This window comes from Elephas maximus, chromosome 4 (assembly GCF_024166365.1).
Source record: "Elephas maximus indicus isolate mEleMax1 chromosome 4, mEleMax1 primary haplotype, whole genome shotgun sequence".
Classification (NCBI taxonomy): Eukaryota; Metazoa; Chordata; class Mammalia; order Proboscidea; family Elephantidae; genus Elephas; species Elephas maximus.
The window spans coordinates 807,158-834,044 of NC_064822.1; positions in this window are offsets into that span (position 1 = coordinate 807,158).

Consider the following 26,887-nt stretch of genomic DNA (forward strand, 5'->3'; position numbering starts at 1 on the left):
GACGTTGCCTCTGAGCTCCGTTGCTGGCAAAGAACTGAAACGGACATACATTCCTGTGGGGAAACACAGGGCTTTGCTAGGATTTCTCTAGGCAGTGTGTTTTCCCTGGGCCTCACTGTAGCAACACTATCTCGCCAGGGCAGAACTGCATGGGATTTCCTCTGCCAGGAGAGAGCTGCTGCTTTGTAGTTTGTGCTGGGAAACCTTGCTTTGGCAAGTGCCAATTGACCGCATTCAGGCAGAAAGAAAAGAGAATAGCAAGAGGCCTTTTCTCCCCGGCTGCTCTGCCAAGCCCTTCCAGCTCAAACTATGTCGTTGCTCCTCTGGAAGGATCCCTGCACCGCGGCGTAGTTTTTCCGAAGAAGCCCTGCGTTTGCAAGAGCAAATGAGGAATTCGTGGCAGGAAAGAGGAAGGAAAGAAAGTTTCTCTCCCTCTGCCTGCTTTGCTCAGAGGACTGCATGAAGTCAGGGAGTTCTCCCTTTCACTGAGAAACGTGCGGGCTGCTGTTGCCTGGGCGCTCTCTTCTTTGCAAAAGAGTCTGCAGTTCCACGCTTTGAACCGTGGAAAGGCGCCGGGCTCTGCTAAGATTTCCCCCAGCGCTTCGTTTGCCCTGGGCGAAAGCGAGCCTTCACAATAGCTGAACGCTAACAAGGCATACTCGTTCCACTTCCAGAAGCGGGCTACGGCGAGGCAGTTCTCCGGGGGAAAACGGCCCTTCGCGAAGGGCAGATCTGCCGAGCTCATTGCGGGAAAGCGAAAGCAAAGGACGCTTTTCTCCTCTAACCGCTTTCGTCAGAGGAACGGGGAAAGTCACAGTGTTCTTTCTCTCCCTGAGATACACACAATCTGACGTTGCCTCTGAGCTCCGTTGCTGGCAAAGAACTGAAACTGACATACATTCCTGTGGGGACACCCAGGGCTTTGCTAGGATTTCTCTAGGCAGTGTGTTTTCCCTGGGCCTCACTGTAGCAACACTATCTCGCCGGGGCAACACTGCATGGCATATCCTCTGCCAGGAGAGAGCTGCTGCTTTGTAGTTTGTGCTGGGAAACCTTGCTTTGGCAAGTGCCAATTGACCGCATTCAGGCAGAAAGAAAAGAGAATAGCAAGAGGCCTTTTCTCCCCGGCTGCTCTGCCAAGCCCTTCCAGCTCAAACTATGTCGTTGCTCCTCTGGAAGGATCCCTGCACCGCGGCGTAGTTTTTCCGAAGAAGCCCTGCGTTTGCAAGAGCAAATGAGGAATTCGTGGCAGGAAAGAGGAAGGAAAGAAAGTTTCTCTCCCTCTGCCTGCTTTGCTCAGAGGACCGGATGAAGTCAGGGAGTTCTCCCTTTCACTGAGAAACGTGCGGGCTGCTGTTGCCTGGGCGCTCTCTTCTTTGCAAAAGAGTCTGCAGTTCCACGCTTTGAACCGTGGAAAGGCGCCGGGCTCTGCTAAGAATTCCCCCGGCGCTTCGTTTGCCCTGGGCCAAAGCGAGCCTTCACAATAGCTGAACGCTAACACTGCATACTCGTTCCACTTCCAGAACCGGGCTACGGCGAGGCAGTTCTCCGGGGGAAAACGTCCCTTCGCGAAGGGCAGATCTGCCGAGCTCATTGCGGGAAAGCGAAAGCAAAGGACCCTTTTCTCCCTCTAACCGCCTTCGTCAGAGGAACGGGGGAAGTCACAGTGTTCTTTCTCTCACTGAGATACACACAATCTGACGTTGCCTCTGAGCTCCGTTGCTGGCAAAGAACTGAAACGGACATACATTCCTGTGGGGAAACACAGGGTTTCGCTAGGATTTCTCTAGGCAGTGTGTTTTCCCTGGGCTTCACTGTAGCAACACTATCTCGCCAGGGCAACACTGCATGGCACTTCCTCTGCCAGGAGAGAGCTGCTGCTTTGTAGTTTGTGCTGGGAAACCTTGCTTTGGCAAGTGCCAATTGACCGCATTCAGGCAGAAAGAAAAGAGAATAGCAAGAGGCCTTTTCTCCCCGGCTGCTTTCCCAAGCCCTTCCAGCTCAAACTATGTCGTTGCTCCTCTGGAAGGATCCCTGCACTGCGGCGTAGTTTTTCCGAAGAAGCCCTGCGTTTGCAAGAGCAAATGAGGAATTCGTTGCAGGAAAGAGGAAGGAAAGAAAGTTTCTCTCCCTCTGCCTGCTTTGCTCAGAGGACTGGATGAAGTCAGGGAGTTCTCCCTTTCACTGAGAAACGTGCGGGCTGCTGTTGCCTGGGCGCTCTCTTCTTTGCAAAAGAGTCTGCAGTTCCACGCTTTGAACCGTGGAAAGGCGCCGGGCTCTGCTAAGATTTCCCCCGGCGCTTCGTTTGCCCTGGGCCAAAGCGAGCCTTCACAATAGCTGAACGCTAACACTGCATACTCGTTCCACTTCCAGAAGCGGGCTACGGCGAGGCAGTTCTCCGGGGGAAAACGGCCCTTCGCGAAGGGCAGATCTGCCGAGCTCATTGCGGGAAAGCGAAAGCAAAGGACGCTTTTCTCCCTCTAACCGCTTTCGTCAGAGGAACGGGGAAAGTCACAGTGTTCTTTCTCTCCCTGAGATACACACAATCTGACGTTGCCTCTGAGCTCCGTTGCTGGCAAAGAACTGAAACTGACATACATTCCTGTGGGGACACCCAGGGCTTTGCTAGGATTTCTCTAGGCAGTGTGTTTTCCCTGGGCCTCACTGTAGCAACACTATCTCGCCAGGGCAGAACTGCATGGGATTTCCTCTGCCAGGAGAGAGCTGCTGCTATGTAGTTTGTGCTGGGAAACCTTGCTTTGGCAAGTGCCAATTGACCGCATTCAGGCAGAAAGAAAAGAGAATAGCAAGAGGCCTTTTCTCCCCGGCTGCTCTGCCAAGCCCTTCCAGCTCAAACTATGTCGTTGCTCCTCTGGAAGGATCCCTGCACCGCGGCGTAGTTTTTCCGAAGAAGCCCTGCGTTTGCAAGAGCAAATGAGGAATTCGTGGCAGGAAAGAGGAAGGAAAGAAAGTTTCTCTCCCTCTGCCTGCTTTGCTCAGAGGACTGCATGAAGTCAGGGAGTTCTCCCTTTCACTGAGAAACGTGCGGGCTGCTGTTGCCTGGGCGCTCTCTTCTTTGCAAAAGAGTCTGCAGTTCCACGCTTTGAACCGTGGAAAGGCGCCGGGCTCTGCTAAGATTTCCCCCGGCGCTTCGTTTGCCCTGGGCCAAAGCGAGCCTTCACAATAGCTGAACGCTAACACTGCATACTCGTTCCACTTCCAGAACCGGGCTACGGCGAGGCAGTTCTCCGGGGGAAAACGGCCCTTCGCGAAGGGCAGATCTGCCGAGCTCATTGCGGGAAAGCGAAAGCAAAGGACCCTTTTCTCCCTCTAACCGCCTTCGTCAGAGGAACGGGGGAAGTCACAGTGTTCTTTCTCTCCCTGAGATACACACAATCTGACGTTGCCTCTGAGCTCCGTTGCTGGCAAAGAACTGAAACGGACATACATTCCTGTGGGGAAACACAGGGTTTCGCTAGGATTTCTCTAGGCAGTGTGTTTTCCCTGGGCTTCACTGTAGCAACACTATCTCGCCAGGGCAACACTGCATGGCACTTCCTCTGCCAGGAGAGAGCTGCTGCTTTGTAGTTTGTGCTGGGAAACCTTGCTTTGGCAAGTGCCAATTGACCGCATTCAGGCAGAAAGAAAAGAGAATAGCAAGAGGCCTTTCCTTCCCGGCTGCTTTCCCAAGCCCTTCCAGCTCAAACTATGTCGTTGCTCCTCTGGAAGGATCCCTGCACTGCGGCGTAGTTTTTCCGAAGAAGCCCTGCGTTTGCAAGAGCAAATGAGGAATTCGTTGCAGGAAAGAGGAAGGAAAGAAAGTTTCTCTCCCTCTGCCTGCTTTGCTCAGAGGACAGCATGAAGTCAGGGAGTTCTCCCTTTCACTGAGAAACGTGCGGGCTGCTGTTGCCTGGGCGCTCTCTTCTTTGCAAAAGAGTCTGCAGTTCCACGCTTTGAACCGTGGAAAGGCGCCGGGCTCTGCTAAGATTTCCCCCGGCGCTTCGTTTGCCCTGGGCCAAAGCGAGCCTTCACAATAGCTGAACGCTAACACTGCATACTCGTTCCACTTCCAGAACCGGGCTACGGCGAGGCAGTTCTCCGGGGGAAAACGGCCCTTCGCGAAGGGCAGATCTGCCGAGCTCATTGCGGGAAAGCGAAAGCAAAGGACGCTTTTCTCCCTCTAACCGCTTTCGTCAGAGGAACGGGGAAAGTCACAGTGTTCTTTCTCTCCCTGAGATACACACAATCTGACGTTGCCTCTGAGCTCCGTTGCTGGCAAAGAACTGAAACTGACATACATTCCTGTGGGGACACCCAGGGCTTTGCTAGGATTTCTCTAGGCAGTGTGTTTTCCCTGGGCCTCACTGTAGCAACACTATCTCGCCAGGGCAGAACTGCATGGGATTTCCTCTGCCAGGAGAGAGCTGCTGCTATGTAGTTTGTGCTGGGAAACCTTGCTTTGGCAAGTGCCAATTGACCGCATTCAGGCAGAAAGAAAAGAGAATAGCAAGAGGCCTTTTCTCCCCGGCTGCTCTGCCAAGCCCTTCCAGCTCAAACTATGTCGTTGCTCCTCTGGAAGGATCCCTGCACCGCGGCGTAGTTTTTCCGAAGAAGCCCTGCGTTTGCAAGAGCAAATGAGGAATTCGTGGCAGGAAAGAGGAAGGAAAGAAAGTTTCTCTCCCTCTGCCTGCTTTGCTCAGAGGACCGGATGAAGTCAGGGAGTTCTCCCTTTCACTGAGAAACGTGCGGGCTGCTGTTGCCTGGGCGCTCTCTTCTTTGCAAAAGAGTCTGCAGTTCCACGCTTTGAACCGTGGAAAGGCGCCGGGCTCTGCTAAGAATTCCCCCGGCGCTTCGTTTGCCCTGGGCCAAAGCGAGCCTTCACAATAGCTGAACGCTAACACTGCATACTCGTTCCACTTCCAGAACCGGGCTACGGCGAGGCAGTTCTCCGGGGGAAAACGTCCCTTCGCGAAGGGCAGATCTGCCGAGCTCATTGCGGGAAAGCGAAAGCAAAGGACCCTTTTCTCCCTCTAACCGCCTTCGTCAGAGGAACGGGGGAAGTCACAGTGTTCTTTCTCTCACTGAGATACACACAATCTGACGTTGCCTCTGAGCTCCGTTGCTGGCAAAGAACTGAAACGGACATACATTCCTGTGGGGAAACACAGGGTTTCGCTAGGATTTCTCTAGGCAGTGTGTTTTCCCTGGGCTTCACTGTAGCAACACTATCTCGCCAGGGCAACACTGCATGGCACTTCCTCTGCCAGGAGAGAGCTGCTGCTTTGTAGTTTGTGCTGGGAAACCTTGCTTTGGCAAGTGCCAATTGACCGCATTCAGGCAGAAAGAAAAGAGAATAGCAAGAGGCCTTTTCTCCCCGGCTGCTTTCCCAAGCCCTTCCAGCTCAAACTATGTCGTTGCTCCTCTGGAAGGATCCCTGCACTGCGGCGTAGTTTTTCCGAAGAAGCCCTGCGTTTGCAAGAGCAAATGAGGAATTCGTTGCAGGAAAGAGGAAGGAAAGAAAGTTTCTCTCCCTCTGCCTGCTTTGCTCAGAGGACTGGATGAAGTCAGGGAGTTCTCCCTTTCACTGAGAAACGTGCGGGCTGCTGTTGCCTGGGCGCTCTCTTCTTTGCAAAAGAGTCTGCAGTTCCACGCTTTGAACCGTGGAAAGGCGCCGGGCTCTGCTAAGATTTCCCCCGGCGCTTCGTTTGCCCTGGGCCAAAGCGAGCCTTCACAATAGCTGAACGCTAACACTGCATACTCGTTCCACTTCCAGAAGCGGGCTACGGCGAGGCAGTTCTCCGGGGGAAAACGGCCCTTCGCGAAGGGCAGATCTGCCGAGCTCATTGCGGGAAAGCGAAAGCAAAGGACGCTTTTCTCCCTCTAACCGCTTTCGTCAGAGGAACGGGGAAAGTCACAGTGTTCTTTCTCTCCCTGAGATACACACAATCTGACGTTGCCTCTGAGCTCCGTTGCTGGCAAAGAACTGAAACTGACATACATTCCTGTGGGGACACCCAGGGCTTTGCTAGGATTTCTCTAGGCAGTGTGTTTTCCCTGGGCCTCACTGTAGCAACACTATCTCGCCAGGGCAGAACTGCATGGGATTTCCTCTGCCAGGAGAGAGCTGCTGCTATGTAGTTTGTGCTGGGAAACCTTGCTTTGGCAAGTGCCAATTGACCGCATTCAGGCAGAAAGAAAAGAGAATAGCAAGAGGCCTTTTCTCCCCGGCTGCTCTGCCAAGCCCTTCCAGCTCAAACTATGTCGTTGCTCCTCTGGAAGGATCCCTGCACCGCGGCGTAGTTTTTCCGAAGAAGCCCTGCGTTTGCAAGAGCAAATGAGGAATTCGTGGCAGGAAAGAGGAAGGAAAGAAAGTTTCTCTCCCTCTGCCTGCTTTGCTCAGAGGACTGCATGAAGTCAGGGAGTTCTCCCTTTCACTGAGAAACGTGCGGGCTGCTGTTGCCTGGGCGCTCTCTTCTTTGCAAAAGAGTCTGCAGTTCCACGCTTTGAACCGTGGAAAGGCGCCGGGCTCTGCTAAGATTTCCCCCGGCGCTTCGTTTGCCCTGGGCCAAAGCGAGCCTTCACAATAGCTGAACGCTAACACTGCATACTCGTTCCACTTCCAGAACCGGGCTACGGCGAGGCAGTTCTCCGGGGGAAAACGGCCCTTCGCGAAGGGCAGATCTGCCGAGCTCATTGCGGGAAAGCGAAAGCAAAGGACCCTTTTCTCCCTCTAACCGCCTTCGTCAGAGGAACGGGGGAAGTCACAGTGTTCTTTCTCTCCCTGAGATACACACAATCTGACGTTGCCTCTGAGCTCCGTTGCTGGCAAAGAACTGAAACGGACATACATTCCTGTGGGGAAACACAGGGTTTCGCTAGGATTTCTCTAGGCAGTGTGTTTTCCCTGGGCTTCACTGTAGCAACACTATCTCGCCAGGGCAACACTGCATGGCACTTCCTCTGCCAGGAGAGAGCTGCTGCTTTGTAGTTTGTGCTGGGAAACCTTGCTTTGGCAAGTGCCAATTGACCGCATTCAGGCAGAAAGAAAAGAGAATAGCAAGAGGCCTTTCCTTCCCGGCTGCTTTCCCAAGCCCTTCCAGCTCAAACTATGTCGTTGCTCCTCTGGAAGGATCCCTGCACTGCGGCGTAGTTTTTCCGAAGAAGCCCTGCGTTTGCAAGAGCAAATGAGGAATTCGTTGCAGGAAAGAGGAAGGAAAGAAAGTTTCTCTCCCTCTGCCTGCTTTGCTCAGAGGACAGCATGAAGTCAGGGAGTTCTCCCTTTCACTGAGAAACGTGCGGGCTGCTGTTGCCTGGGCGCTCTCTTCTTTGCAAAAGAGTCTGCAGTTCCACGCTTTGAACCGTGGAAAGGCGCCGGGCTCTGCTAAGATTTCCCCCGGCGCTTCGTTTGCCCTGGGCCAAAGCGAGCCTTCACAATAGCTGAACGCTAACACTGCATACTCGTTCCACTTCCAGAACCGGGCTACGGCGAGGCAGTTCTCCGGGGGAAAACGGCCCTTCGCGAAGGGCAGATCTGCCGAGCTCATTGCGGGAAAGCGAAAGCAAAGGACGCTTTTCTCCCTCTAACCGCTTTCGTCAGAGGAACGGGGAAAGTCACAGTGTTCTTTCTCTCCCTGAGATACACACAATCTGACGTTGCCTCTGAGCTCCGTTGCTGGCAAAGAACTGAAACTGACATACATTCCTGTGGGGACACCCAGGGCTTTGCTAGGATTTCTCTAGGCAGTGTGTTTTCCCTGGGCCTCACTGTAGCAACACTATCTCGCCAGGGCAGAACTGCATGGGATTTCCTCTGCCAGGAGAGAGCTGCTGCTATGTAGTTTGTGCTGGGAAACCTTGCTTTGGCAAGTGCCAATTGACCGCATTCAGGCAGAAAGAAAAGAGAATAGCAAGAGGCCTTTTCTCCCCGGCTGCTCTGCCAAGCCCTTCCAGCTCAAACTATGTCGTTGCTCCTCTGGAAGGATCCCTGCACCGCGGCGTAGTTTTTCCGAAGAAGCCCTGCGTTTGCAAGAGCAAATGAGGAATTCGTGGCAGGAAAGAGGAAGGAAAGAAAGTTTCTCTCCCTCTGCCTGCTTTGCTCAGAGGACTGCATGAAGTCAGGGAGTTCTCCCTTTCACTGAGAAACGTGCGGGCTGCTGTTGCCTGGGCGCTCTCTTCTTTGCAAAAGAGTCTGCAGTTCCACGCTTTGAACCGTGGAAAGGCGCCGGGCTCTGCTAAGATTTCCCCCGGCGCTTCGTTTGCCCTGGGCCAAAGCGAGCCTTCACAATAGCTGAACGCTAACACTGCATACTCGTTCCACTTCCAGAACCGGGCTACGGCGAGGCAGTTCTCCGGGGGAAAACGGCCCTTCGCGAAGGGCAGATCTGCCGAGCTCATTGCGGGAAAGCGAAAGCAAAGGACCCTTTTCTCCCTCTAACCGCCTTCGTCAGAGGAACGGGGGAAGTCACAGTGTTCTTTCTCTCCCTGAGATACACACAATCTGACGTTGCCTCTGAGCTCCGTTGCTGGCAAAGAACTGAAACGGACATACATTCCTGTGGGGAAACACAGGGTTTCGCTAGGATTTCTCTAGGCAGTGTGTTTTCCCTGGGCTTCACTGTAGCAACACTATCTCGCCAGGGCAACACTGCATGGCACTTCCTCTGCCAGGAGAGAGCTGCTGCTTTGTAGTTTGTGCTGGGAAACCTTGCTTTGGCAAGTGCCAATTGACCGCATTCAGGCAGAAAGAAAAGAGAATAGCAAGAGGCCTTTCCTTCCCGGCTGCTTTCCCAAGCCCTTCCAGCTCAAACTATGTCGTTGCTCCTCTGGAAGGATCCCTGCACTGCGGCGTAGTTTTTCCGAAGAAGCCCTGCGTTTGCAAGAGCAAATGAGGAATTCGTTGCAGGAAAGAGGAAGGAAAGAAAGTTTCTCTCCCTCTGCCTGCTTTGCTCAGAGGACAGCATGAAGTCAGGGAGTTCTCCCTTTCACTGAGAAACGTGCGGGCTGCTGTTGCCTGGGCGCTCTCTTCTTTGCAAAAGAGTCTGCAGTTCCACGCTTTGAACCGTGGAAAGGCGCCGGGCTCTGCTAAGATTTCCCCCGGCGCTTCGTTTGCCCTGGGCCAAAGCGAGCCTTCACAATAGCTGAACGCTAACACTGCATACTCGTTCCACTTCCAGAACCGGGCTACGGCGAGGCAGTTCTCCGGGGGAAAACGGCCCTTCGCGAAGGGCAGATCTGCCGAGCTCATTGCGGGAAAGCGAAAGCAAAGGACGCTTTTCTCCCTCTAAACGCTTTCGTCAGAGGAACGGGGAAAGTCACAGTGTTCTTTCTCTCCCTGAGATACACACAATCTGACGTTGCCTCTGAGCTCCGTTGCTGGCAAAGAACTGAAACGGACATACATTCCTGTGGGGAAACACAGGGCTTTGCTAGGATTTCTCTAGGCAGTGTGTTTTCCCTGGGCCTCACTGTAGCAACACTATCTCGCCAGGGCTACACTGCATGGGATTTCCTCTGCCAGGAGAGAGCTGCTGCTTTGTAGTTTGTGCTGGGAAACTTTGCTTTGGCAAGTGCCAATTGACCGCATTCAGGCAGAAAGAAAAGAGAATAGCAAGAGGCCTTTTCTCCCCGGCTGCTTTCCCAAGCCCTTCCAGCTCAAACTATGTCGTTGCTCCTCTGGAAGGATCCCTGCACGGCGGCGTAGTTTTTCCGAAGAAGCCCTGCGTTTGCAAGAGCAAATGAGGAATTCGTGGCAGGAAAGAGGAAGGAAAGAAAGTTTCTCTCCCTCTGCCTGCTTTGCTCAGAGGACTGCATGAAGTCAGGGACTTCTCCCTTTCACTGAGAAACGTGCGGGCTGCTGTTGCCTGGGCGCTCTCTTCTTTGCAAAAGAGTCTGCAGTTCCACGCTTTGAACCGTGGAAAGGCGCCGGGCTCTGCTAAGATTTCCCCCGGCGCTTCGTTTGCCCTGGGCCAAAGCGAGCCTTCACAATAGCTGAACGCTAACACTGCATACTCGTTCCACTTCCAGAAGCGGGCTACGGCGAGGCAGTTCTCCGGGGGAAAACGGCCCTTCGCGAAGGGCAGATCTGCCGAGCTCATTGCGGGAAAGCGAAAGCAAAGGACGCTTTTCTCCCTCTAACCGCTTTCGTCAGAGGAACGGGGGAAGTCACAGTGTTCTTTCTCTCCCTGAGATACACACAATCTGACGTTGCCTCTGAGCTCCGTTGCTGGCAAAGAACTGAAACTGACATACATTCCTGTGGGGACACCCAGGGCTTTGCTAGGATTTCTCTAGGCAGTGTGTTTTCCCTGGGCCTCACTGTAGCAACACTATCTCGCCAGGGCAGAACTGCATGGGATTTCCTCTGCCAGGAGAGAGCTGCTGCTATGTAGTTTGTGCTGGGAAACCTTGCTTTGGCAAGTGCCAATTGACCGCATTCAGGCAGAAAGAAAAGAGAATAGCAAGAGGCCTTTTCTCCCCGGCTGCTCTGCCAAGTCCTTCCAGCTCAAACTATGTCGTTGCTCCTCTGGAAGGATCCCTGCACCGCGGCGTAGTTTTTCCGAAGAAGCCCTGCGTTTGCAAGAGCAAATGAGGAATTCGTGGCAGGAAAGAGGAAGGAAAGAAAGTTTCTCTCCCTCTGCCTGCTTTGCTCAGAGGACTGCATGAAGTCAGGGAGTTCTCCCTTTCACTGAGAAACGTGCGGGCTGCTGTTGCCTGGGCGCTCTCTTCTTTGCAAAAGAGTCTGCAGTTCCACGCTTTGAACCGTGGAAAGGCGCCGGGCTCTGCTAAGATTTCCCCCGGCGCTTCGTTTGCCCTGGGCCAAAGCGAGCCTTCACAATAGCTGAACGCTAACACTGCATACTCGTTCCACTTCCAGAACCGGGCTACGGCGAGGCAGTTCTCCGGGGGAAAACGGCCCTTCGCGAAGGGCAGATCTGCCGAGCTCATTGCGGGAAAGCGAAAGCAAAGGACGCTTTTCTCCCTCTAACCGCTTTCGTCAGAGGAACGGGGGAAGTCACAGTGTTCTTTCTCTCACTGAGATACACACAATCTGACGTTGCCTCTGAGCTCCGTTGCTGGCAAAGAACTGAAACGGACATACATTCCTGTGGGGAAACACAGGGCTTTGCTAGGATTTCTCTAGGCAGTGTGTTTTCCCTGGGCCTCACTGTAGCAACACTATCTCGCCAGGGCAGAACTGCATGGGATTTCCTCTGCCAGGAGAGAGCTGCTGCTTTGTAGTTTGTGCTGGGAAACCTTGCTTTGGCAAGTGCCAATTGACCGCATTCAGGCAGAAAGAAAAGAGAATAGCAAGAGGCCTTTTCTCCCCGGCTACTTTCCCAAGCCCTTCCAGCTCAAACTATGTCGTTGCTCCTCTGGAAGGATCCCTGCACGGCGGCGTAGTTTTTCCGAAGAAGCCCTGCGTTTGCAAGAGCAAATGAGGAATTCGTGGCAGGAAAGAGGAAGGAAAGAAAGTTTCTCTCCCTCTGCCTGCTTTGCTCAGAGGACTGCATGAAGTCAGGGACTTCTCCCTTTCACTGAGAAACGTGCGGGCTGCTGTTGCCTGGGCGCTCTCTTCTTTGCAAAAGAGTCTGCAGTTCCACGCTTTGAACCATGGAACGGCGCCGGGCTCTGCTAAGATTTCCCCCGGCGCTTCGTTTGCCCTGGGCCAAAGCGAGCCTTCACAATAGCTGAACGCTAACACTGCATACTCGTTCCACTTCCAGAAGCGGGCTACGGCGAGGCAGTTCTCCGGGGGAAAACGGCCCTTCGCGAAGGGCAGATCTGCCGAGCTCATTGCGGGAAAGCGAAAGCAAAGGACGCTTTTCTCCCTCTAACCGCTTTCGTCAGAGGAACGGGGGAAGTCACAGTGTTCTTTCTCTCCCTGAGATACACACAATCTGACGTTGCCTCTGAGCTCCGTTGCTGGCAAAGAACTGAAACTGACATACATTCCTGTGGGGACACCCAGGGCTTTGCTAGGATTTCTCTAGGCAGTGTGTTTTCCCTGGGCCTCACTGTAGCAACACTATCTCGCCAGGGCAGAACTGCATGGGATTTCCTCTGCCAGGAGAGAGCTGCTGCTATGTAGTTTGTGCTGGGAAACCTTGCTTTGGCAAGTGCCAATTGACCGCATTCAGGCAGAAAGAAAAGAGAATAGCAAGAGGCCTTTTCTCCCCGGCTGCTCTGCCAAGCCCTTCCAGCTCAAACTATGTCGTTGCTCCTCTGGAAGGATCCCTGCACCGCGGCGTAGTTTTTCCGAAGAAGCCCTGCGTTTGCAAGAGCAAATGAGGAATTCGTGGCAGGAAAGAGGAAGGAAAGAAAGTTTCTCTCCCTCTGCCTGCTTTGCTCAGAGGACTGCATGAAGTCAGGGAGTTCTCCCTTTCACTGAGAAACGTACGGGCTGCTGTTGCCTGGGCGCTCTCTTCTTTGCAAAAGAGTCTGCAGTTCCACGCTTTGAACCGTGGAAAGGCGCCGGGCTCTGCTAAGATTTCCCCCGGCGCTTCGTTTGCCCTGGGCCAAAGCGAGCCTTCACAATAGCTGAACGCTAACACTGCATACTCGTTCCACTTCCAGAACCGGGCTACGGCGAGGCAGTTCTCCGGGGGAAAACGGCCCTTCGCGAAGGGCAGATCTGCCGAGCTCATTGCGGGAAAGCGAAAGCAAAGGACGCTTTTCTCCCTCTAACCGCTTTCGTCAGAGGAACGGGGGAAGTCACAGTGTTCTTTCTCTCACTGAGATACACACAATCTGACGTTGCCTCTGAGCTCCGTTGCTGGCAAAGAACTGAAACGGACATACATTCCTGTGGGGAAACACAGGGCTTTGCTAGGATTTCTCTAGGCAGTGTGTTTTCCCTGGGCCTCACTGTAGCAACACTATCTCGCCAGGGCAGAACTGCATGGGATTTCCTCTGCCAGGAGAGAGCTGCTGCTTTGTAGTTTGTGCTGGGAAACCTTGCTTTGGCAAGTGCCAATTGACCGCATTCAGGCAGAAAGAAAAGAGAATAGCAAGAGGCCTTTTCTCCCCGGCTGCTCTGCCAAGCCCTTCCAGCTCAAACTATGTCGTTGCTCCTCTGGAAGGATCCCTGCACCGCGGCGTAGTTTTTCCGAAGAAGCCCTGCGTTTGCAAGAGCAAATGAGGAATTCGTGGCAGGAAAGAGGAAGGAAAGAAAGTTTCTCTCCCTCTGCCTGCTTTGCTCACAGGACTGGATGAAGTCAGGGACTTCTCCCTTTCACTGAGAAACGTGCGGGCTGCTGTTGCCTGGGCGCTCTCTTCTTTGCAAAAGAGTCTGCAGTTCCACGCTTTGAACCGTGGAAAGGCGCCGGGCTCTGCTAAGATTTCCCCCGGCGCTTCGTTTGCCCTGGGCCAAAGCGAGCCTTCACAATAGCTGAACGCTAACACTGCATACTCGTTCCACTTCCAGAACCGGGCTACGGCAAGGCAGTTCTCCGGGGGAAAACGGCCCTTCGCGAAGGGCAGATCTGCCGAGCTCATTGCGGGAAAGCGAAAGCAAAGGACGCTTTTCTCCCTCTAACCGCTTTCGTCAGAGGAACGGGGAAAGTCACAGTGTTCTTTCTCTCCCTGAGATACACACAATCTGACGTTGCCTCTGAGCTCCGTTGCTGGCAAAGAACTGAAACGGACATACATTCCTGTGGGGAAACACAGGGCTTTGCTAGGATTTCTCTAGGCAGTGTGTTTTCCCTGGGCCTCACTGTAGCAACACTATCTCGCCAGGGCAACACTGCATGGGATTTCCTCTGCCAGGAGAGAGCTGCTGCTTTGTAGTTTGTGCTGGGAAACTTTGCTTTGGCAAGTGCCAATTGACCGCATTCAGGCAGAAAGAAAAGAGAATAGCAAGAGGCCTTTTCTCCCCGGCTGCTTTCCCAAGCCCTTCCAGCTCAAACTATGTCGTTGCTCCTCTGGAAGGATCCCTGCACGGCGGCGTAGTTTTTCCGAAGAAGCCCTGCGTTTGCAAGAGCAAATGAGGAATTCGTGGCAGGAAAGAGGAAGGAAAGAAAGTTTCTCTCCCTCTGCCTGCTTTGCTCAGAGGACTGCATGAAGTCAGGGACTTCTCCCTTTCACTGAGAAACGTGCGGGCTGCTGTTGCCTGGGCGCTCTCTTCTTTGCAAAAGAGTCTGCAGTTCCACGCTTTGAACCATGGAACGGCGCCGGGCTCTGCTAAGATTTCCCCCGGCGCTTCGTTTGCCCTGGGCCAAAGCGAGCCTTCACAATAGCTGAACGCTAACACTGCATACTCGTTCCACTTCCAGAAGCGGGCTACGGCGAGGCAGTTCTCCGGGGGAAAACGGCCCTTCGCGAAGGGCAGATCTGCCGAGCTCATTGCGGGAAAGCGAAAGCAAAGGACGCTTTTCTCCCTCTAACCGCTTTCGTCAGAGGAACGGGGGAAGTCACAGTGTTCTTTCTCTCCCTGAGATACACACAATCTGACGTTGCCTCTGAGCTCCGTTGCTGGCAAAGAACTGAAACTGACATACATTCCTGTGGGGACACCCAGGGCTTTGCTAGGATTTCTCTAGGCAGTGTGTTTTCCCTGGGCCTCACTGTAGCAACACTATGTCGCCAGGGCAGAACTGCATGGGATTTCCTCTGCCAGGAGAGAGCTGCTGCTATGTAGTTTGTGCTGGGAAACCTTGCTTTGGCAAGTGCCAATTGACCGCATTCAGGCAGAAAGAAAAGAGAATAGCAAGAGGCCTTTTCTCCCCGGCTGCTCTGCCAAGCCCTTCCAGCTCAAACTATGTCGTTGCTCCTCTGGAAGGATCCCTGCACCGCGGCGTAGTTTTTCCGAAGAAGCCCTGCGTTTGCAAGAGCAAATGAGGAATTCGTGGCAGGAAAGAGGAAGGAAAGAAAGTTTCTCTCCCTCTGCCTGCTTTGCTCACAGGACTGGATGAAGTCAGGGACTTCTCCCTTTCACTGAGAAACGTGCGGGCTGCTGTTGCCTGGGCGCTCTCTTCTTTGCAAAAGAGTCTGCAGTTCCACGCTTTGAACCGTGGAAAGGCGCCGGGCTCTGCTAAGATTTCCCCCGGCGCTTCGTTTGCCCTGGGCCAAAGCGAGCCTTCACAATAGCTGAACGCTAACACTGCATACTCGTTCCACTTCCAGAAGCGGGCTACGGCGAGGCAGTTCTCCGGGGGAAAACGGCCCTTCGCGAAGGGCAGATCTGCCGAGCTCATTGCGGGAAAGCGAAAGCAAAGGACGCTTTTCTCCCTCTAACCGCTTTCGTCAGAGGAACGGGGGAAGTCACAGTGTTCTTTCTCTCACTGAGATACACACAATCTGACGTTGCCTCTGAGCTCCGTTGCTGGCAAAGAACTGAAACGGACATACATTCCTGTGGGGAAACACAGGGCTTTGCTAGGATTTCTCTAGGCAGTGTGTTTTCCCTGGGCCTCACTGTAGCAACACTATCTCGCCAGGGCAACACTGCATGGGATTTCCTCTGCCAGGAGAGAGCTGCTGCTTTGTAGTTTGTGCTGGGAAACCTTGCTTTGGCAAGTGCCAATTGACCGCATTCAGGCAGAAAGAAAAGAGAATAGCAAGAGGCCTTTTCTCCCCGGCTGCTCTGCCAAGCCCTTCCAGCTCAAACTATGTCGTTGCTCCTCTGGAAGGATCCCTGTACCGCGGCGTAGTTTTTCCGAAGAAGCCCTGCGTTTGCAAGAGCAAATGAGGAATTCGTGGCAGGAAAGAAGAAGGAAAGAAAGTTTCTCTCCCTCTGCCTGCTTTGCTCAGAGGACTGGATGAAGTCAGGGACTTCTCCCTTTCACTGAGAAACGTGCGGGCTGCTGTTGCCTGGGCGCTCTCTTCTTTGCAAAAGAGTCTGCAGTTCCACGCTTTGAACCGTGGAAAGGCGCCGGGCTCTGCTAAGATTTCCCCCGGCGCTTCGTTTGCCCTGGGCCAAAGCGAGCCTTCACAATAGCTGAACGCTAACACTGCATACTCGTTCCACTTCCAGAACCGGGCTACGGCGAGGCAGTTCTCCGGGGGAAAACGGCCCTTCGCGAAGGGCAGATCTGCCGAGCTCATTGCGGGAAAGCGAAAGCAAAGGACGCTTTTCTCCCTCTAACCGCTTTCGTCAGAGGAACGGGGAAAGTCACAGTGTTCTTTCTCTCCCTGAGATACACACAATCTGACGTTGCCTCTGAGCTCCGTTGCTGGCAAAGAACTGAAACGGACATACATTCCTGTGGGGAAACACAGGGCTTTGCTAGGATTTCTCTAGGCAGTGTGTTTTCCCTGGGCCTCACTGTAGCAACACTATCTCGCCAGGGCAACACTGCATGGGATTTCCTCTGCCAGGAGAGAGCTGCTGCTTTGTAGTTTGTGCTGGGAAACTTTGCTTTGGCAAGTGCCAATTGACCGCATTCAGGCAGAAAGAAAAGAGAATAGCAAGAGGCCTTTTCTCCCCGGCTGCTTTCCCAAGCCCTTCCAGCTCAAACTATGTCGTTGCTCCTCTGGAAGGATCCCTGCACGGCGGCGTAGTTTTTCCGAAGAAGCCCTGCGTTTGCAAGAGCAAATGAGGAATTCGTGGCAGGAAAGAGGAAGGAAAGAAAGTTTCTCTCCCTCTGCCTGCTTTGCTCAGAGGACTGCATGAAGTCAGGGACTTCTCCCTTTCACTGAGAAACGTGCGGGCTGCTGTTGCCTGGGCGCTCTCTTCTTTGCAAAAGAGTCTGCAGTTCCACGCTTTGAACCATGGAACGGCGCCGGGCTCTGCTAAGATTTCCCCCGGCGCTTCGTTTGCCCTGGGCCAAAGCGAGCCTTCACAATAGCTGAACGCTAACACTGCATACTCGTTCCACTTCCAGAAGCGGGCTACGGCGAGGCAGTTCTCCGGGGCAAAACGGCCCTTCGCGAAGGGCAGATCTGCCGAGCTCATTGCGGGAAAGCGAAAGCAAAGGACGCTTTTCTCCCTCTAACCGCTTTCGTCAGAGGAACGGGGGAAGTCACAGTGTTCTTTCTCTCACTGAGATACACACAATCTGACGTTGCCTCTGAGCTCCGTTGCTGGCAAAGAACTGAAACTGACATACATTCCTGTGGGGACACCCAGGGCTTTGCTAGGATTTCTCTAGGCAGTGTGTTTTCCCTGGGCCTCACTGTAGCAACACTATCTCGCCAGGGCAGAACTGCATGGGATTTCCTCTGCCAGGAGAGAGCTGCTGCTATGTAGTTTGTGCTGGGAAACCTTGCTTTGGCAAGTGCCAATTGACCGCATTCAGGCAGAAAGAAAAGAGAATAGCAAGAGGCCTTTTCTCCCCGGCTGCTCTGCCAAGCCCTTCCAGCTCAAACTATGTCGTTGCTCCTCTGGAAGGATCCCTGCACCGCGGCGTAGTTTTTCCGAAGAAGCCCTGCGTTTGCAAGAGCAAATGAGGAATTCGTGGCAGGAAAGAGGAAGGAAAGAAAGTTTCTCTCCCTCTGCCTGCTTTGCTCAGAGGACTGCATGAAGTCAGGGAGTTCTCCCTTTCACTGAGAAACGTGCGGGCTGCTGTTGCCTGGGCGCTCTCTTCTTTGCAAAAGAGTCTGCAGTTCCACGCTTTGAACCGTGGAAAGGCGCCGGGCTCTGCTAAGATTTCCCCCGGCGCTTCGTTTGCCCTGGGCCAAAGCGAGCCTTCACAATAGCTGAACGCTAACACTGCATACTCGTTCCACTTCCAGAACCGGGCTACGGCGAGGCAGTTCTCCGGGGGAAAACGGCCCTTCGCGAAGGGCAGATCTGCCGAGCTCATTGCGGGAAAGCGAAAGCAAAGGACGCTTTTCTCCCTCTAACCGCTTTCGTCAGAGGAACGGGGGAAGTCACAGTGTTCTTTCTCTCACTGAGATACACACAATCTGACGTTGCCTCTGAGCTCCGTTGCTGGCAAAGAACTGAAACGGACATACATTCCTGTGGGGAAACACAGGGCTTTGCTAGGATTTCTCTAGGCAGTGTGTTTTCCCTGGGCCTCACTGTAGCAACACTATCTCGCCAGGGCAGAACTGCATGGGATTTCCTCTGCCAGGAGAGAGCTGCTGCTTTGTAGTTTGTGCTGGGAAACCTTGCTTTGGCAAGTGCCAATTGACCGCATTCAGGCAGAAAGAAAAGAGAATAGCAAGAGGCCTTTTCTTCCCGGCTGCTCTGCCAAGCCCTTCCAGCTCAAACTATGTCGTTGCTCCTCTGGAAGGATCCCTGTACCGCGGCGTAGTTTTTCCGAAGAAGCCCTGCGTTTGCAAGAGCAAATGAGGAATTCGTGGCAGGAAAGAGGAAGGAAAGAAAGTTTCTCTCCCTCTGCCTGCTTTGCTCACAGGACTGGATGAAGTCAGGGACTTCTCCCTTTCACTGAGAAACGTGCGGGCTGCTGTTGCCTGGGCGCTCTCTTCTTTGCAAAAGAGTCTGCAGTTCCACGCTTTGAACCGTGGAAAGGCGCCGGGCTCTGCTAAGATTTCTCCCGGCGCTTTGTTTGCCCTGGGCCAAAGCGAGCCTTCACAATAGCTGAACGCTAACACTGCATACTCGTTCCACTTCCAGAACCGGGCTACGGCGAGGCAGTTCTCCGGGGGAAAACGGCCCTTCGCGAAGGGCAGATCTGCCGAGCTCATTGCGGGAAAGCGAAAGCAAAGGACGCTTTTCTCCCTCTAACCGCTTTCGTCAGAGGAACGGGGAAAGTCACAGTGTTCTTTCTCTCCCTGAGATACACACAATCTGACGTTGCCTCTGAGCTCCGTTGCTGGCAAAGAACTGAAACGGACATACATTCCTGTGGGGAAACACAGGGCTTTGCTAGGATTTCTCTAGGCAGTGTGTTTTCCCTGGGCCTCACTGTAGCAACACTATCTCGCCAGGGCAACACTGCATGGGATTTCCTCTGCCAGGAGAGAGCTGCTGCTTTGTAGTTTGTGCTGGGAAACTTTGCTTTGGCAAGTGCCAATTGACCGCATTCAGGCAGAAAGAAAAGAGAATAGCAAGAGGCCTTTTCTCCCCGGCTGCTTTCCCAAGCCCTTCCACCTCAAACTATGTCGTTGCTCCTCTGGAAGGATCCCTGCACGGCGGCATAGTTTTTCCGAAGAAGCCCTGCGTTTGCAAGAGCAAATGAGGAATTCGTGGCAGGAAAGAGGAAGGAAAGAAAGTTTCTCTCCCTCTGCCTGCTTTGCTCAGAGGACTGCATGAAGTCAGGGACTTCTCCCTTTCACTGAGAAACGTGCGGGCTGCTGTTGCCTGGGCGCTCTCTTCTTTGCAAAAGAGTCTGCAGTTCCACGCTTTGAACCGTGGAACGGCGCCGGGCTCTGCTAAGATTTCCCCCGGCGCTTCGTTTGCCCTGGGCCAAAGCGAGCCTTCACAATAGCTGAACGCTAACACTGCATACTCGTTCCACTTCCAGAAGCGGGCTACGGCGAGGCAGTTCTCCGGGGGAAAACGGCCCTTCGCGAAGGGCAGATCTGCCGAGCTCATTGCGGGAAAGCGAAAGCAAAGGACGCTTTTCTCCCTCTAACCGCTTTCGTCAGAGGAACGGGGGAAGTCACAGTGTTCTTTCTCTCACTGAGATACACACAATCTGACGTTGCCTCTGAGCTCCGTTGCTGGCAAAGAACTGAAACGGACATACATTCCTGTGGGGAAACACAGGGCTTTGCTAGGATTTCTCTAGGCAGTGTGTTTTCCCTGGGCCTCACTGTAGCAACACTATCTCGCCAGGGCAGAACTGCATGGGATTTCCTCTGCCAGGAGAGAGCTGCTGCTTTGTAGTTTGTGCTGGGAAACCTTGCTTTGGCAAGTGCCAATTGACCGCATTCAGGCAGAAAGAAAAGAGAATAGCAAGAGGCCTTTTCTCCCCGGCTGCTCTGCCAAGCCCTTCCAGCTCAAACTATGTCGTTGCTCCTCTGGAAGGATCCCTGCACCGCGGCGTAGTTTTTCCGAAGAAGCCCTGCGTTTGCAAGAGCAAATGAGGAATTCGTGGCAGGAAAGAGGAAGGAAAGAAAGTTTCTCTCCCTCTGCCTGCTTTGCTCACAGGACTGGATGAAGTCAGGGACTTCTCCCTTTCACTGAGAAACGTGCGGGCTGCTGTTGCCTGGGCGCTCTCTTCTTTGCAAAAGAGTCTGCAGTTCCACGCTTTGAACCGTGGAAAGGCGCCGGGCTCTGCTAAGATTTCCCCCGGCGCTTCGTTTGCCCTGGGCCAAAGCGAGCCTTCACAATAGCTGAACGCTAACACTGCATACTCGTTCCACTTCCAGAACCGGGCTACGGCGAGGCAGTTCTCCGGGGGAAAACGGCCCTTCGCGAAGGGCAGATCTGCCGAGCTCATTGCGGGAAAGCGAAAGCAAAGGACGCTTTTCTCCCTCTAACCGCTTTCGTCAGAGGAACGGGGAAAGTCACAGTGTTCTTTCTCTCCCTGAGATACACACAATCTGACGTTGCCTCTGAGCTCCGTTGCTGGCAAAGAACTGAAACGGACATACATTCCTGTGGGGAAACACAGGGCTTTGCTAGGATTTCTCTAGGCAGTGTGTTTTCCCTGGGCCTCACTGTAGCAACACTATCTCGCCAGGGCAACACTGCATGGGATTTCCTCTGCCAGGAGAGAGCTGCTGCTTTGTAGTTTGTGCTGGGAAACTTTGCTTTGGCAAATGCCAATTGACCGCATTCAGGCAGAAAGAAAAGAGAATAGCAAGAGGCCTTTTCTCCCCGGCTGCTTTCCCAAGCCCTTCCAGCTCAAACTATGTCGTTGCTCCTCTGGAAGGATCCCTGCACGGCGGCGTAGTTTTTCCGAGGAGGCCCTGCGTTTGCAAGAGCAAATGAGGAATTCGTGGCAGGAAAGAGGAAGGAAAGAAAGTTTCTCTCCCTCTGCCTGCTTTGCTCAGAGGACTGCATGAAGTCAGGGACTTCTCCCTTTCACTGAGAAACGTGCGGGCTGCTGTTGCCTGGGCGCTCTCTTCTTTGCAAAAGAGTCTGCTGTTCCACGCTTTGAACCATGGAACGGCGCCGGGCTCTGCTAAGATTTCCCCCGGCGCTTCGTTTGCCCTGGGCCAAAGCGAGCCTTCACAATAGCTGAACGCTAACACTGCATACTCGTTCCACTTCCAGAACCGGGCTACGGCGAGGCAGTTCTCCGGGGGAAAACGGCCCTTCGCGAAGGGCAGATCTGCCGAGCTCATTGCGGGAAAGCGAAAGCAAAGGACGCTTTTCTTCCTCTAACCGCTTTCGTCAGAGGAACGGGGGAAGTCACAGTGTTCTTTCTCTCCCTGAGATACACACAATCTGACGTTGCCTCTGAGCTCCGTTGCTGGCAAAGAACTGAAACTGACATACATTCCTGTGGGGACACCCAGGGCTTTGCTAGGATTTCTCTAGGCAGTGTGTTTTCCCTGGGCCTCACTGTAGCAACACTATCTCGCCAGGGCAACACTGCATGGCATATCCTCTGCCATGATAGAGCTGCTGCTTTGTAGTTTGTGCTGGGAAACCTTGCTTTGGCAAGTGCGAATTGACCGCATTCAGGCAGAAAGAAAAGAGAATAGCAAGAGGCCTTTTCTCCCCGGCTGCTCTGCCAAGCCCTTCCAGCTCAAACTATGAAGTTGCTCCTCTGGAAGGATCCCTGCACCGCGGCGTAGTTTTTCCGAAGAAGCCCTGCGTTTGCAAGAGCAAATGAGGAATTCGTGGCAGGAAAGAGGAAGGAAAGAAAGTTTCTCTCCCTCTGCCTGCTTTGCTCAGAGGACTGGATGAAGTCAGGGACTTCTCCCTTTCACTGAGAAATGTGCGGGCTGCTGTTGCCTGGGCGCTCTCTTCTTTGCAAAAGAGTCTGCAGTTCCACGCTTTGAACCGTGGAAAGGCGCCGGGCTCTGCTAAGATTTCCCCCGGCGCTTCGTTTGCCCTGGGCCAAAGCGAGCCATCACAATAGCTGAACGCTAACACTGCATACTCGTTCCACTTCCAGAACCGGGCTACGGCGAGGCAGTTCTCCGGGGGAAAACGGCCCTTCGCGAAGGGCAGATCTGCCGAGCTCATTGCGGGAAAGCGAAAGCAAAGGACGCTTTTCTCCCTCTAACCGCTTTCGTCAGAGGAACGGGGGAAGTCACAGTGTTCTTTCTCTCACTGAGATACACACAATCTGACGTTGCCTCTGAGCTCCGTTGCTGGCAAAGAACTGAAACGGACATACATTCCTGTGGGGAAACACAGGGCTTTGCTAGGATTTCTCTAGGCAGTGTGTTTTCCCTGGGCCTCACTGTAGCAACACTATCTCGCCAGGGCAGAACTGCATGGGATTTCCTCTGCCAGGAGAGAGCTGCTGCTTTGTACTTTGTGCTGGGAAACCTTGCTTTGGCAAGTGCCAATTGACCTCATTCAGGCAGAAAGAAAAGAGAATAGCAAGAGGCCTTTTCTCCCCGGCTGCTCTGCCAAGCCCTTCCAGCTCAAACTATGTCGTTGCTCCTCTGGAAGGATCCCTGCACCGCGGCGTAGTTTTTCCGAAGAAGCCCTGCGTTTGCAAGAGCAAATGAGGAATTCGTGGCAGGAAAGAGGAAGGAAAGAAAGTTTCTCTCCCTCTGCCTGCTTTGCTCAGAGGACTGCATGAAGTCAGGGACTTCTCCCTTTCACTGAGAAACGTGCGGGCTGCTGTTGCCTGGGCGCTCTCTTCTTTGCAAAAGAGTCTGCAGTTCCACGCTTTGAACCGTGGAAAGGCGCCGGGCTCTGCTAAGATTTCCCCCAGCGCTTCGTTTGCCCTGGGCGAAAGCGAGCCTTCACAATAGCTGAACGCTAACAAGGCATACTCGTTCCACTTCCAGAAGCGGGCTACGGCGAGGCAGTTCTCCGGGGGAAAACGGCCCTTCGCGAAGGGCAGATCTGCCGAGCTCATTGCGGGAAAGCGAAAGCAAAGGACGCTTTTCTCCTCTAACCGCTTTCGTCAGAGGAACGGGGAAAGTCACAGTGTTCTTTCTCTCCCTGAGATACACACAATCTGACGTTGCCTCTGAGCTCCGTTGCTGGCAAAGAACTGAAACTGACATACATTCCTGTGGGGACACCCAGGGCTTTGCTAGGATTTCTCTAGGCAGTGTGTTTTCCCTGGGCCTCACTGTAGCAACACTATCTCGCCGGGGCAACACTGCATGGCATATCCTCTGTCAGGAGAGAGCTGCTGCTTTGTAGTTTGTGCTGGGAAACCTTGCTTTGGCAAGTGCCAATTGACCGCATTCAGGCAGAAAGAAAAGAGAATAGCAAGAGGCCTTTTCTCCCCGGCTGCTCTGCCAAGCCCTTCCAGCTCAAACTATGTCGTTGCTCCTCTGGAAGGATCCCTGCACCGCGGCGTAGTTTTTCCGAAGAAGCCCTGCGTTTGCAAGAGCAAATGAGGAATTCGTGGCAGGAAAGAGGAAGGAAAGAAAGTTTCTCTCCCTCTGCCTGCTTTGCTCAGAGGACCGGATGAAGTCAGGGAGTTCTCCCTTTCACTGAGAAACGTGCGGGCTGCTGTTGCCTGGGCGCTCTCTTCTTTGCAAAAGAGTCTGCAGTTCCACGCTTTGAACCGTGGAAAGGCGCCGGGCTCTGCTAAGAATTCCCCCGGCGCTTCGTTTGCCCTGGGCCAAAGCGAGCCTTCACAATAGCTGAACGCTAACACTGCATACTCGTTCCACTTCCAGAACCGGGCTACGGCGAGGCAGTTCTCCGGGGGAAAACGTCCCTTCGCGAAGGGCAGATCTGCCGAGCTCATTGCGGGAAAGCGAAAGCAAAGGACCCTTTTCTCCCTCTAACCGCCTTCGTCAGAGGAACGGGGGAAGTCACAGTGTTCTTTCTCTCCCTGAGATACACACAATCTGACGTTGCCTCTGAGCTCCGTTGCTGGCAAAGAACTGAAACGGACATACATTCCTGTGGGGAAACACAGGGTTTCGCTAGGATTTCTCTAGGCAGTGTGTTTTCCCTGGGCTTCACTGTAGCAACACTATCTCGCCAGGGCAACACTGCATGGCACTTCCTCTGCCAGGAGAGAGCTGCTGCTTTGTAGTTTGTGCTGGGAAACCTTGCTTTGGCAAGTGCCAATTGACCGCATTCAGGCAGAAAGAAAAGAGAATAGCAAGAGGCCTTTTCTCCCCGGCTGCTTTCCCAAGCCCTTCCAGCTCAAACTATGTCGTTGCTCCTCTGGAAGGATCCCTGCACTGCGGCGTAGTTTTTCCGAAGAAGCCCTGCGTTTGCAAGAGCAAATGAGGAATTCGTTGCAGGAAAGAGGAAGGAAAGAAAGTTTCTCTCCCTCTGCCTGCTTTGCTCAGAGGACTGGATGAAGTCAGGGAGTTCTCCCTTTCACTGAGAAACGTGCGGGCTGCTGTTGCCTGGGCGCTCTCTTCTTTGCAAAAGAGTCTGCAGTTCCACGCTTTGAACCGTGGAAAGGCGCCGGGCTCTGCTAAGATTTAACCCGGCGCTTCGTTTGCCCTGGGCCAAAGCGAGCCTTCACAATAGCTGAACGCTAACACTGCATACTCGTTCCACTTCCAGAAGCGGGCTACGGCGAGGCAGTTCTCCGGGGGAAAACGGCCCTTCGCGAAGGGCAGATCTGCCGAGCTCATTGCGGGAAAGCGAAAGCAAAGGACGCTTTTCTCCCTCTAACCGCTTTCGTCAGAGGAACGGGGAAAGTCACAGTGTTCTTTCTCTCCCTGAGATACACACAATCTGACGTTGCCTCTGAGCTCCGTTGCTGGCAAAGAACTGAAACTGACATACATTCCTGTGGGGACACCCAGGGCTTTGCTAGGATTTCTCTAGGCAGTGTGTTTTCCCTGGGCCTCACTGTAGCAACACTATCTCGCCAGGGCAGAACTGCATGGGATTTCCTCTGCCAGGAGAGAGCTGCTGCTATGTAGTTTGTGCTGGGAAACCTTGCTTTGGCAAGTGCCAATTGACCGCATTCAGGCAGAAAGAAAAGAGAATAGCAAGAGGCCTTTTCTCCCCGGCTGCTCTGCCAAGCCCTTCCAGCTCAAACTATGTCGTTGCTCCTCTGGAAGGATCCCTGCACCGCGGCGTAGTTTTTCCGAAGAAGCCCTGCGTTTGCAAGAGCAAATGAGGAATTCGTGGCAGGAAAGAGGAAGGAAAGAAAGTTTCTCTCCCTCTGCCTGCTTTGCTCAGAGGACTGCATGAAGTCAGGGAGTTCTCCCTTTCACTGAGAAACGTGCGGGCTGCTGTTGCCTGGGCGCTCTCTTCTTTGCAAAAGAGTCTGCAGTTCCACGCTTTGAACCGTGGAAAGGCGCCGGGCTCTGCTAAGATTTCCCCCGGCGCTTCGTTTGCCCTGGGCCAAAGCGAGCCTTCACAATAGCTGAACGCTAACACTGCATACTCGTTCCACTTCCAGAACCGGGCTACGGCGAGGCAGTTCTCCGGGGGAAAACGGCCCTTCGCGAAGGGCAGATCTGCCGAGCTCATTGCGGGAAAGCGAAAGCAAAGGACCCTTTTCTCCCTCTAACCGCCTTCGTCAGAGGAACGGGGGAAGTCACAGTGTTCTTTCTCTCCCTGAGATACACACAATCTGACGTTGCCTCTGAGCTCCGTTGCTGGCAAAGAACTGAAACGGACATACATTCCTGTGGGGAAACACAGGGTTTCGCTAGGATTTCTCTAGGCAGTGTGTTTTCCCTGGGCTTCACTGTAGCAACACTATCTCGCCAGGGCAACACTGCATGGCACTTCCTCTGCCAGGAGAGAGCTGCTGCTTTGTAGTTTGTGCTGGGAAACCTTGCTTTGGCAAGTGCCAATTGACCGCATTCAGGCAGAAAGAAAAGAGAATAGCAAGAGGCCTTTCCTTCCCGGCTGCTTTCCCAAGCCCTTCCAGCTCAAACTATGTCGTTGCTCCTCTGGAAGGATCCCTGCACTGCGGCGTAGTTTTTCCGAAGAAGCCCTGCGTTTGCAAGAGCAAATGAGGAATTCGTTGCAGGAAAGAGGAAGGAAAGAAAGTTTCTCTCCCTCTGCCTGCTTTGCTCAGAAGACAGCATGAAGTCAGGGAGTTCTCCCTTTCACTGAGAAACGTGCGGGCTGCTGTTGCCTGGGCGCTCTCTTCTTTGCAAAAGAGTCTGCAGTTCCACGCTTTGAACCGTGGAAAGGCGCCGGGCTCTGCTAAGATTTCCCCCGGCGCTTCGTTTGCCCTGGGCCAAAGCGAGCCTTCACAATAGCTGAACGCTAACACTGCATACTCGTTCCACTTCCAGAACCGGGCTACGGCGAGGCAGTTCTCCGGGGGAAAACGGCCCTTCGCGAAGGGCAGATCTGCCGAGCTCATTGCGGGAAAGCGAAAGCAAAGGACGCTTTTCTCCCTCTAACCGCTTTCGTCAGAGGAACGGGGAAAGTCACAGTGTTCTTTCTCTCCCTGAGATACACACAATCTGACGTTGCCTCTGAGCTCCGTTGCTGGCAAAGAACTGAAACTGACATACATTCCTGTGGGGACACCCAGGGCTTTGCTAGGATTTCTCTAGGCAGTGTGTTTTCCCTGGGCCTCACTGTAGCAACACTATCTCGCCAGGGCAGAACTGCATGGGATTTCCTCTGCCAGGAGAGAGCTGCTGCTATGTAGTTTGTGCTGGGAAACCTTGCTTTGGCAAGTGCCAATTGACCGCATTCAGGCAGAAAGAAAAGAGAATAGCAAGAGGCCTTTTCTCCCCGGCTGCTCTGCCAAGCCCTTCCAGCTCAAACTATGTCGTTGCTCCTCTGGAAGGATCCCTGCACCGCGGCGTAGTTTTTCCGAAGAAGCCCTGCGTTTGCAAGAGCAAATGAGGAATTCGTGGCAGGAAAGAGGAAGGAAAGAAAGTTTCTCTCCCTCTGCCTGCTTTGCTCAGAGGACTGCATGAAGTCAGGGAGTTCTCCCTTTCACTGAGAAACGTGCGGGCTGCTGTTGCCTGGGCGCTCTCTTCTTTGCAAAAGAGT